General features: G+C 38.0%; 1 protein-coding gene and 1 long non-coding RNA gene across 5 annotated transcripts in view; both read right to left on the reverse strand.

Moving 5' to 3' along the window:
* The window catches only part of LOC140946589 (tetratricopeptide repeat protein 4-like), a 38,409-nt gene that overhangs the window by 20,242 nt on the left and 4,954 nt on the right, over positions 1-13,213 (reverse strand). The window lies entirely within an intron of this gene.
* LOC140946574 (uncharacterized) lies at positions 3,686-13,106 on the reverse strand. The gene is made up of 3 exons (XR_012166857.1): positions 12,417-13,106; positions 6,353-6,484; positions 3,686-4,315 (listed from the first exon to the last, which is right to left on the reverse strand). It is a non-coding gene; the product is annotated as an uncharacterized lncRNA (long non-coding RNA).

Below are 13,213 nucleotides of genomic sequence, written 5' to 3' on the forward strand. Positions count from 1 at the left end.
TAAACGGTTTCCATAACTCGTTAAACGGATAGCAAAAAATTTAAACGGATGCCCAAAGTCCAAAAACGGATAGCTTGAAGCGTTAAACGGGTGACCAAAAATAAAAACGGTTAGCTCGAAACGTTAAACGGTTGACCAAAATCCCAAAACGGACAGCTTAAACCGTTAAACGGTTGACCTAAGTCCACAAACGGACAGCTGGAAACGTTTGAAAACGGATGAGTCGGCAAAATCGTTCCAGGAAAAACAGTTACTTAGAACGCTAAACGGATAGTAAACATGGAGCATAATAACTTGAAGTATCTTGGTAAAATGTAACCGGAATACCGTCTGAAAAGCCGTATCTGATGAACTTTATTCATTTGTTCGCCTCTCGTTTGCCCTCAGCTAAAACCCGAAACAACACTAAAAACGAAACCATCGGAACGAAACGAGCGAAAGCACCAAAACGACCAAAACCAAAACCAAAACGAGGGGCTTCTTCCGGTCGTTTCTTTTTTTTTTTTCATAACGATGATATCTCAAAAATATTTCCGAAACATGCGTACAACAGGTGTAACTAACTCTTAATAATACTGTCATGAAACCGTAGCTGTTATATCGCGAATAAACACTCCAGGTTTAATTCATAATCTCCTTCTTGAAAATGAACCTCACATGTTTCATCTTTTGTTGTGAAGTTCCACGAAAAAAAATTTGCATACGCAATGAACCTTGTCACAATCCTAAACGTATCGGGGTCAAATAACGCAACATGCTGGATAACTATCGATAGAGTGCCAACGAGCAAATCATGCGTATTTTGCATAGGAATAGATTCCTTTTTTCCAACATTTGACATTTTCTTGGTCCCTTCCTGTTGAAAGGATTATTTTCTTGAAACTAAGGTGTTTCATCTTTTGTTGTGAAGTTCCACAAAAAAAATTTGCATACGCAATAAACCTTGTCACAAGCCTAAACGCATCGGGGTCAAATAACGCAACACGCTGGAAATAAGACTAGGTATAACTATCGACAGAGTGCCAACGAGCAAATCATGCGTATTTTGCATAGGAATAGATTCCTTTTTTCCAACATTTGACAGTTTCTTGGTCCCTTCCTGTTGAAAGGATTATTTTCTCGAAACTAAGGTGCTATCACAAGTATAAATGTACGGAGAAGAGTCAGTTCTCAGACTCCTGTGGCTTTACGAACCTGCTATATAAAAGTTTGAAGTGTCATGAGGCATACTTTTTTGAAAAAACAGCTTGCAGAGGAAGCGATCGGTAATATTTAGGCCTAGGGGGAAATATAAAAAAATGATCGTTTCTCTTACAACTACAAAATTAGTGTTGGTTCGGTTTCACTTTGTAGATAAATATTTGTGCAGTTTAATCATTTAAACCTGCTCTGAAATTTCCCGAGGCTTTTTGTTTCCCGATTGAATTTTAGAATGATTCGCTGCGCTGCATGAAATGTTTACAAAGATATGCGATGTACGGCACGTCGGTATTTTGTTTTCACGTTATTATCGCGCTTTCGTTATCTCTTCGTGTAATCTGATCCTTTTTAGTGGTGAGAATTGTTTGTTTCACATGGAAAACTTTTCTTTGCTTAAACTGTTGTTTTACAAGCTTCTCTTCGTTAAACCCTTACATTAATGCCCCCCCAAGATTATTGCAATGCATCAAGTTTTCATTTTCCTTGACTGCCGGGGCCAGACAATAAAAGCGTGCCACATTCAAGTTCAGTCTTCGCGTGCCCGCCGAGGAAAGAACACAATCATGCGCATTTATCTTCTTCATCTTCCAGATTCTTGATTTTATTTGTGCCATGGTTTCGACTTTTAATTTTTGATTGCATGACAGTGAGCACAAAGTTGAACGGGAACCAAGAGAGCGTGATTTTATTCGATTTCACCAAATCCGAAACAAGATTAAGTACAAAACCACGGTCGCCGCACTCTCCTGTGAACGAATGGCTTCATCGGCTCTCGATGCAATCATTTTAATTTATTTAAATTTTTAGTCGTTTCTCCAAGGATACGACGATTAATCGCCTTCTAAAAACAAGGATAAGTTAGAACTAAAAATACGTAAAAAATTCTTTACGGTTGTTCGGCAGTTCACGTATCGTCGAGTATCGAGCGACCATGCTTCATAGTTCTGCTCGCAGTTCTTAAACGCTGCTTGCTTTCCTGTTTTCCCTAGAGCGTTAAACGGATGAGCAAACCGTTTAAACGTTTTCACGAATGCATGAAACGGATGCAATTTTTTTTAAACGGATAAGCAAACCGTTTAAACGTTTTCGTTAAAGCATTAAACGGATGCAACTTTTTTTAAACGGATAAGCAAACCGTTTAAACGCTTGCATGAACCTATTAAACGGATTTAAACGGATAGTAAACGGTTTCCTCGTTTAAACGGAAAAGCGTTAGTGTCCGTTTTCCCAAAGAGGGTCACATATAACAACTCACACCTTTTACAGAAAAAAAATTATTCATTTAATAAGTGAAGTTAAGTATTTCAGTGGTATAAAATAAATGGAACATATTGCATGGCCGCTCAGAGATATGAAATTTCTCTTCTCATGTTGAAACAATATTTCACTGCTTCCAGCAAGGCTTACCCTTCCTTCTCTGTTGGATTGCTGTTAATCATACCTTTGTTGAGAAAAGCATGGACAAAATTTTTATAACAAGTTAGAGTTAATTTGTGTTTTTCATGTACAATCATGCATGCCCAACCCTATTCTGCACCCTACAGGAAATAATTACGTTGGATATATGCACGCAGTTTCAATATGTAAAGGGTGTGGGGAAACAGTGATAGATTTAGTACAGGGTATTTTTCAAAAGGGTAGCACCTGGCTATGAGCCAGGGCACAAATAAATTACAAATACTCAATCATTGTTACCCACCAAAAATCAAACAAAAAAATGGGTCCAAAGACTTTCAATGCAGGATTGTAGCTTTTATGCTGAATATTAGACAGTGGTATTACATCTTAAGAAGAGACAGTAAATTCCTTTTAGCTTGTGTTTTGCTTTCTCCAGTGTGACTGAAGAGGTGTTCTCACAACAATTTACCCATCATAACCTTAAATTTATATAGGTCTTGTGTCCAAAAATTATTGACGTGACTTATACACAATTTTAAAGAAAGCATTCTTTGGAGCACTATCACATGGCTAGGCTTGATTTCCATGCCCTAAATGTTGTCACACATGACCTACATTGGGGAAACATAGCATCTGCGGTAACAACCACAAGCTAGTAAAGGTCTTTACTATTACTTCTCCTCTCATAACTGTACTTAACAAAAAATTTTCTTTGGCATTGTATCATGCACTGTATTTTACTAGCTTTATAGCCACTGCACTGCTTTCATCCCATTCTCAATGCCCTCGTCAAAGACAACTTTGAAGAAGAGGAAGAGTGAGCACAAATATTCAGTACAGGGGGCCAGAGGAAAAGACAAAAAAACCATGTAACATTGATTTAAAAATTGCAAAAATAATTATGTTCCAATTAACCAATCACTTCCTGCTATCCTACTATTTAAAAGCTTTCCCAATATTTCCCCACCCAAATGAAGCCAGTAACAGTGTCCATTGACAGAAAAAAAGGGTACCAATAAAAGCAAATAAAGAAGGGAAAGCGAAATTTGTGACTGCAGCTGAGTTACTTCTAAACCACGAAACCATCTCATGATTTCTATACATGCCCCAACTTTTGAAAATAATATTTTCAATTTGCATCTGTAACTGAACGCTGTGAACTACACGGCTTTTAAATAGTCTTCTGGTAAGATTTAGCTCATAAGCCAGACAGTGACTAGAAAACGAAGCCACTAGCTTCAAAACAAGTTTCTCAGCAAAATTCCCAGGAGAGGAATGGCATAAAAAACAAAACAAAAACAACAAAACAACGATGAGCTGAACTAAAAGGATAACTATTACAAAGGGGACTCAGGAATGAAAAAAGGTTTGTCAGACTGCTTTGAAGGGGCTGGTCTCACTTGTCCCTTTTCATCAGCCAGCTCTAGGAACTCCTGCACCTGGAGCTGACTGATGCCTGGCCTTTCCAAAGCTTCCAGCAAGGCCCGTCCCTTTGCCCTTCTTTCACCTGTCACCATCTGTGCCTTCTTCAGGAATAACCGCCTTCTGCAAATAAGACCTGACTTGTTATCTTCATTGTCAGAATTGAGAGGCGGGATAACAGCTTTAGTAGGTACAGGGGAGATTTCTGATCGTTTTTTGAGATATCCTCCTTGTTCCTAATGTCATTGGGGGAACCAGACCTGATAGGTTTCTTCACTTCCTCATCTCTCTTTACCTATGAAAGATTTGCAAGAAAAAGGTATGACAGAGAAAACAAAATTAAATAAGGTGGCTTGACTGGATTTTTTAGGGGGGATACCTTCCAAGTTTTAAAGCATTAATTACATCAGCATGAGTAAAGATATGGGAAAAAGGCTACCAACATTACTGTATTATATAAACATGAAAATTTCTTATTATCTAGGTTTTATTGCAAATGGAGTCGCCATGGCAACCTAATGAAACCAATATGTTTTTTATTTATGTTTGTGTTTCTCTGTACCAGGAGTGTTTTTTAGAAATGGCTTAAGGGAGTATGTACCTGCCATAACTGCTTCAATTATGCAAAGTTTGAATAAATTCTGTGAGAGCATTTTGGAAATATTTTGAAACAAGTTTTTAGAATCATAAAAAGAGTGAAATAGCATGCTATATATCCACACAATTAGCTAATATGTTAAGAAAATGTTAAGCTTTCGAAGCACGGTTTCATCTCATAATGATTTGATTCCATTGAAAACTGTGTACAAAAAAAAAGAGGGGAATTGCTCTGGGCGATCGCGAGTGAGAAGAATTTTATTAACCTACATTCAGCTGCTTTTGTTACAGTTTTTGCACATAATTTGGTCCATGCCTACAAATTTCACATTATTCAAAAAACCACTTGATAAATTTTTTCATAAACTTACCAATCTCAAGGTCAATTGTTAATAAATATACCCTGCAAGTTTTAAGAACATTGAAAACAGTGAAGGCTTTTAAAAAGGGCCCCCAGGGTTATCAGAAAGTTTTGAAGTAGATGACTGAGTTGTCAAAGTAAGCAGCCAGCTTAGAGATATTTTATTTCAAAAATGTCATCTGCAAACAAATGCCAAGCAGAGTAGGCGGCTGATACTAACCAAGTAGGCAGCACTTTTCACCGGCAGCCTGCTACTTTTGACAACCGTGTATAACCAAATTTTCCCTTAGTGAGTGTCCTCATTATTCAGTGGCATTGTTTTCAAGTTTCATATGCACATGTACAATTTTTTTTTAGCAAAAGAAATAAATTTACATTTAAAAGAACTCTAAATTACTTTCCAAAGAAATATCCGGAAAATGCTAATAATTGCCTTGTGTCATGGATAGCAGTGAGAATCGAAACGGTGAACATCACGGCTCATCATGTAGGATGTAATACAACTAACTACATGTACGAGAGAACTACTGGAGAACTGACAATTTGACTAACAATAGACGACTGTTTAACTGTGACAATAGACGGATCAAAACGCACCAATTACTGATTACAAGTCTTCATAGCCAATAACATCACGGCTTAACTGACAGACGACCAATAACATTGCAACGTAATTGACCAATCAGATCAATAGCCAGAGTATAATACCATCGACTAACGTGATACAAATCACTTTGACTCTGAAGATGACTACCGCACAGGTTGTCGAAACTTCAGTCACTGTCAACAACAACAGTCCTATTCAGGACTACGTTCACCCGGACGATCAAACTCAACCTGCTTTTGAAATGACTCCTGGGTTCAAACCTTTCATAATTAATTATCTTACTTGGGTTCCAACATCACAGCAACTTTTAGAAAGAGTTGCTGTGATTTTCTTAAAAGATTAGCTAGTTGTGTGGATAGCATGCTATTTCACTGCTTTTATGATTCTTAAAACTTTGTTTGAAAATACACTGTATTTCCAAAATGCCTTAATTGAGGCAATTATGGCAGGTACATAACCTCTTAAGCGTTTTCTTAAAAACACTCCTGGTACAGAGAAACACAAAGATAAACAAAAAATGTAATGGTGTCATTACATTGCCATGGTGACTCCGATAATTGCAATAAAACCCAGATCATAAGAAATTTTCATCTTTATATAATACAGTTGGGGTAACCTTTTTCCCATGGATATCTTTACTCATGCTGACATAGTTAATGCTCAAACTTGGGGGGTACCCACCTAAATCCAGCCACGCCACCTTAATTAAAAAAATAAAATAAAATTTTTAACAATTCCAAAGTCAACAGTTACATGTATTACAGTACCTCACTGTAACTATTTTCTTTCTCTCTTTTTCTCTTGAGGGCATGACAAGTCATAAGAGGCCCAGTAGAGGTCAAATATCTGACATAAAGAGGACATAGCTTGATCCTCTTGTTTTAGCTTGAATGTGTTTTCTAAAATAACATAGAAGAATTCCTGACATCAGATGTTGCCAGAGAGTTTCTTTTTCTACCTGCTTTTACTCACTGCCATAAGAGTTTCTGAGTTGCAAAACACACCCTAATACCAGACTCAACAACAACAACAACATAAGCTTTATTTGCATGACTATAATTATGTAGTTACAGTATTGCAAAAGCTTTAACATAAAAAACAAACAAACAAACAAACAAACAAATCATAACAATGATAATGCAATGCAATGATTACTATAGACTCAATTTGATTGGAGGGGGAGGGTGATATTCTGCAGATTAATTTTGTTGGAAAAAAGTTTTGTAAGAAAATCTCTCTCTGATCATGAGCAAAAATATAGTATCAAGGTCATTTCATGCCAACATAATTACTGAAATTTGTTTAACACCTTCTGGTAGTTTATTATTCAAAATCAAGACAAACTTGCAGAAATTATATTCTATACCTGATGCTATATGTGGTGTATGTGCTGTAGCTGAAATGCATTCTTGTCTTAAATCAGAGCTTTCTTTAGACTAATTTTTCTGTGCTGGAGACTTTTATTCTATTCCTCTAAACTACAATGAACAAGTTATTACTAGTGTTATTGTAATAATAAACTTTCAATAGTATTGTTTCACTAAAATCTGTTATATTTGATTGTTGCATTGTCAAATAGAAGTCCATGACCGAAAATAGCATTGTGTACATATTTATGTTGCAGATTGGGTTCTCCCCACTTTGTTCAGGTATAGCAGATAACAAAAAGTAAATACTTTATGGAAAATGGAGTAAGTTTGAGGGCATTTAAAAAAGATCATTATTTTCGATTCAACATATTTTGCTTTTTTTGATTGGTTGCCCATGGGAAAATTTAACCTGAGATCAGGTCCAATTTTAGTGGTTCTCAGAGCACGATCTCTGGTTAGGGAAAATTGGAATTTTAGGTGACATCTTTACTGCCTCTAGAAATATTACATGGCCATGGTTATATTTCCACTCGAGGGGTGTAATTTGCAGGTTGCAGGTCAGAATTTGGAAAAAAAATGTCCTGAACGGTTTACAGATCTTCCCAAGCTCTTAAAAACAGAACATTACAATGATGTTTTGGTATATTCATATTCTTCACAGGGTCACGCAAAACCGGAAATATCAGATCTCAGTTCTATAAATTGATTCTTTAGTCCCAGGTCTTTCAAGGCAAGAAGGAAGGTTTTAAAATTGTCAGATCAGCTGATCTCATCACTCCTGCCAAAGCTAGCATATATTGTTAAAGAAAAGACTGGTTCCTCGTCGCTATTATTGTCTGCCGTACCTACGATAGAAAAGGAAATTACACAGCCGAGGTGACCCAATTTATAAGTGCACTCGACTAAACGCACAATAAAGTTTCATCTAAGTTTAAAAGCAAAAACAAATTTCACTGAAATCCATGTGGGATGGACGTTGTGGATAGCCAGCACCATTCGTTATTCTTTTTTTTTTTAAAGTGTAAAGCGACAAGACAAAACAAAAATATATTATCTCGAATTCCAACTGAGCTTGAGAAATTCTGATTTGTAGTGCGCAGTGTGGTACTATGGCCAGAATTGAATTTAAAACTTACCTCTTTGTATAAAGAGGGAATCGCAAAACCTAACTCCCTCCAAACAATTATTTAAAACCTTCCTTCTTGCCTTGAAAGGTCTGGAACTAAAGGATCAATTTACAGAACTGAGATTTGAGATTTCCAGTTTGGCATGATCCTGTCAAAAATATAATATCAACAAAACATCCGGGGCATAGCTAGGAATTTTCAAAGGGGGGATCACACCCTGTCACACCCAGGGTACTTTTGCATGTAGTTTGGGGTGTGGATTAATTTATGGTGAGTGTTTTGGACGTCTAAAAGTAAGTTGGGCGTATTTCTACCAATGATAATGAGACTGTTGTTGACGGTGACTGATCAGTGGAATAGCCAGAGGAGTATTCGAGGGGTTCTGGAACCCCCCTTAGGCTGCAGCACTACCTGGTAGGTATAATTTTAAGAAGAATGAGATTTTAGCTTTTAAAGAAAATGAGAAGAAAAAAAAAATAAAAAGCATCACATTCTATTTCAAGGGTTACATATGTTGAGGTTTAATCAGTCTTTGCAGTAGTTTTTTTTACTTTAATTCTATTACTGTGAGGAAGATCATACGTGGCCCCTGTGTATACAAGCCTGCAATGTGTGATTCAGCACCTTTGTTGGTCTAGATTGCTTTCAGTTGCATGTTGTAATGGTTTGACCATGAGAGAGCTTAATAGAAACTCGGTGGAGGCATAAAAGTGAAAAGGTAGAATGAAATCAGCCTTGATGTTTGCAAATCAGTCTGAGGAAATTGTCTGAAACTGGAACACAAACACTAACAGCATGGCAAACTGCCTAAAACATACAGTATTCAGGAATTCATCATATGCCACCCAGGTTACCACGATGCAGTGCCCTTTCCTTACATAAAAGCTACTCACTATCAGGCTCCGAAAGCAAGACACCGATATCTATTAGGATACCATCAGCTCCAATTTTCATGTGGCGGATTTTTTGTTGGCAGTGCAAGTGTTTCAAAGTGGAAAAAGACCTTTCTAGTAGTGCTACATATTTCAAGTACTACGTAACTTAGCCTGCGTAGCAGATGCCTGGAAGTAGTGAGCACAAGAAAGAATGGGTGCGCGAGAAGGAGACACGCGAAGGGTCTTCCTCTCCCCTCGCGTGTCTCCCTCTCGCGCGCCCGTCCTTTCTTGCGTCCACTACTTCCAAGCACCTGCTACGCAGGCTATACATTATTACGAATTACATCAGCAGAACGTGAGCGACCGCTTAGCCCATTGCACAGACTTAAAAGGTAATTGGCGATGACCATGACTGAATCGAGAGTCTGCTACTCTTACTATGATGAACATTGCATTATGGACATGTACCCCGAGGCTAACAATGGACACCTTTGCACCGAAGCATCCATGATGTTTCCTTCTTGCTAATACCCTAACTGAGTAAACAGCAAATCACAGGACTACAGTGTGTGTTTTAATGTATTCAACGATAATGAACATATGTGACCCTCCACAGGATTTTAATGCTAAAGGTGAAAGCACGCGCACGACACGCTTTCACTTTAAAACAAAAGAATTTATTTTAACACGCTCTAGCACGCTTGCAATCTCGCCTCATTAGCAATTTCTTTTGTTTCAGAGGACACGCTTGAGACAATTAGGCATGAGCAAGTCGAACAAAAGAGCGTGTTAAAGTTTGCAAACAAAAGCTCCGTGCGAAAAAGCACAACACGCTTTCAGTGTGCGCAAAAGCACGCAAGGCGTGTTATCTATAAGCTTAATAAATTTCCTCTACAAAAAGAAACCAAAAATGATTATGAATCGCACCCTTTTTTGGTAACTATCGAGAAAGAAAAAGTTATACCTCAGCGATCGCAGCGATAGTATCTGATTGAAAAAACGTTGTCGCTTGAAAAGTATCAACAGTGAACGGTGTGACCTACTGGATTTCTGGGTAGAACTATATTAGCATTGCAAAATCAAAGTTCTTTCCAGAAATGTTTACTGACGAAGCTGTGCTAAGGTTATCTTAACTTTCCTTAATTTAAAACACATTTGCAATTTTCTCAGAAACAGTGATCTTTCGGACTTAAGACACTTTCTTGCCGATCGCAGCAATCGCGACCAAATATAATAGAAATCATCAAGTGTTTTCCCCTTGCCAAAGTGTAAAATCTCTTTTCATTTTTCAGTTTCTATCTATTATTTAGTTAATGTCTTTTGTATTGTCGTTTTAAAAAATACATATAAGAACTTACAGCGCTCCCAAATTTTATTTACAAGGTACAATGCAATCTTATCATGTTAACATATAATGCTTTTGTAAAAAAGTGAAATATTTGACACACTTAATATTTCAGTAAAACTTGTATACAGGCACTTAAAATTGCTATTCTAGGACTGGTGGGGCCACTAAATTTTCTGTTCCGTCCGAACAGAATTCTCTTATTTCCTTAAACAGGTACTGAGCACGTTCTCGGCTGATCCCGCTTGGGGTGATTATGGGTGGAAGATGTCCACCTCCAGGGAATCTTGCATCGTTTCTTAAAATGTTTATTGCTATTTCTTCAGAGTTCCAGTACTTCTTGCAGAAAATAGTTCCCGAAAGTCTTTGTGGAAACGAAAATGATGATATGATTTGATCTTAGGGAGTTTCTTAAAAAACTGTGAAATATAGTTCATCCAGTCAAATGGCCAGGGTTACTATCAAATTCCAAAACAGTCTCAATTGGTATATTTGATTCACTTCGACCAGTTATCAATGCTGATTAAATCCGCTGAAAACCCAAGCCATTTTTATCATCTTAGCGGTTTTAGTAATCAAGCGTGTTCAGCGTGTCTTACCCAAATTACAAGCTAACCGTGCTACAATTCGCACACTTACCGTGACATATGGCACGCTACAAAAAAACAAAAGGTCTAGCGTGTTAAATTTGCCAAAACAAAGGCAAGTGTGTCCGTCTTTGTTTTTTTAATTTAATATGCGCATATCCGTGATCTACGGCACGCTAACTGTGTCGTGCAAGCGTGTCGTGCGCGTGCTTTCACCTTTAGCATCAAATTCCTGTGGAGGGTCACATATATGCTGTAGTTACATTTCTATACCCAAAAACAAAAGAAAAACAAAAATTACCTGAGATAAAAAATTAACGATCTACAACATAAACACTATCTCTTCACTGGAAGCGAAAAAAAGCTAGCTTCATATGGCACTGTTATTGGAAATTTGTGCTCAGAATCACAAAACGAAATTTCAGACGACCTAAAGTAAAACTTTCCAGGAAACCCACTGAAGATTTATCGTCAATCTAGACAAAAATACCACATTAGGAACCCCTCTATGCAAAAATGCTGGCTACACCCCTGCTGATGTTTCGACAGCCTGTACGATAGTCATCTTCAGAGTAAAATACTTTTTGTACTACTGAATTAGAGTCATGGCAGCAAAAAATCGTACTTTTAGCTTGTAAAGTCCTTCTTATGTAAGCCGTTCCTTTACAAAAGATGTGCCTTTACCTTTAAACTCCTCCATCTGCGTTGTCAGCCAGACGATGACAAGATAAAAAAATGTAAAATTGACATTTGACATACCCAAGCAAAGGTAAAATTCACAATTTACCACAAAATAGTATGTGGCTAAATGTAATTTAGGCAAAGTTAACCTCGAAGCAATGCTGGTCAGCTGTTTCCCCAGCTATATTAGGGGTGGCCCGATGTATCCAGCAGCGGCACCTCGTGACTTATATACGCAGTTGCTTGCTTGCAGTTCTTCGCAAAGTGTTGTTTCAATTGCTTGCTGTTTGCCTGCCAGTTTGTGCTTTGGTTTTTCCCATCCCTCCCTCCCTCTTGGTGTGGGCTAGGTAAGTATTGGGTTGGTAAGTATTCCACTGAATTGTTCAGTGTGACGGTGCCTGGTGGGGGCCGCTCGCAGGGTTGCCATGGATACCTCCTCCTCATGCTAGAGCATTGCCCGGCTCCACCAACTTCGAAGGCACCAACGCCCATGCTCATCTATTGGTGATGAGTTTAAGTGTCAAATACCCGGGGTGGGGGGCAGGGGGGATGTTGAAATTTTCAATTGATCAGCACATAAGGTTTATACTTCATTAATATGCTTTTATTATGAAAAGATTCGTCATTTTTAAGGAACTGAGGAGTTCCAAACCATTTCATAAACGAACCTAGACTTTTATAATTATCATCACTCGGATAAGTAAATGTTAAAAACTACACTTCAAAACCAGCTCTAACACATTATAATGAATTGCCAACTGGTCTACTTGCATGTACTTGCGTGCAGTGGTGCGTAACTGTAAGTACATGCAGATAATAAATAGTGGTATTTTCCTGGCTACTTACTTTTGAATCAAAATCTCAGGCAAGAGACATCTCTTTCTGAGGGATGCCAAAGTCCTTCTGAGGGATTCCATTTGCAACACACCTCCTTCTAAGGATACCAAACTCCTTCTGAAACGTCTCCTTCGGAGGGATGCCAAAATCCTACTGAGAGATTCCATTTACCAGTTTCAAAATAGATAACTCCGCCGATTCTTCCCTCGGAGGAATTCCAAATTCGCACTTCAGGTTACGTTTTTGCTTTCTTATGCTCTGGTTTAATATCGAAAGATTCCACAATTTCAAGGAACAGTGGAGTTTAAGATAATTCCATATGCCTTTTCCTTGCCGTTCGAATTCTTTACTCGTAAATTCTTTTAGAAAGTCAATGATCGAAAGATGCGCCATCTTGGCCATTTTGTTGATCAGGCAACTCTTGTTTCTAGTCCCCCTCGATCGCATCCTTCGCGTTCCCAACAGTTCGCGTTACCTGATCCTGTAGCACGCTCACTTTGTCAAATGTGATTGACTTTTTTCACCTCTCCTGGAGTATAACAACGAACTAACATATCGCAATTCGGGAGCTGGACGAATAGAGAACGCATATCGCTACCGCCATTCGCTACACAGAAATTGTTATACTGAATTATCTCAAATACGAGTTCGCTTTTAAAAAGAAATTACCTCATGAAGCGATGCAGTTTTTGATCGATGATCGGACTTCACTAGCTAACTGAAATAATTAAGATTACATACCACATTTTCCCGACCTCTTATACACCTCTCCACTGCGAAAGACTTTTCCACCTCGTTCAACATGA

The sequence above is a fragment of the Porites lutea genome, chromosome 1 (genome assembly GCF_958299795.1).
Source record: "Porites lutea chromosome 1, jaPorLute2.1, whole genome shotgun sequence".
Classification (NCBI taxonomy): domain Eukaryota; kingdom Metazoa; phylum Cnidaria; class Anthozoa; order Scleractinia; family Poritidae; genus Porites; species Porites lutea.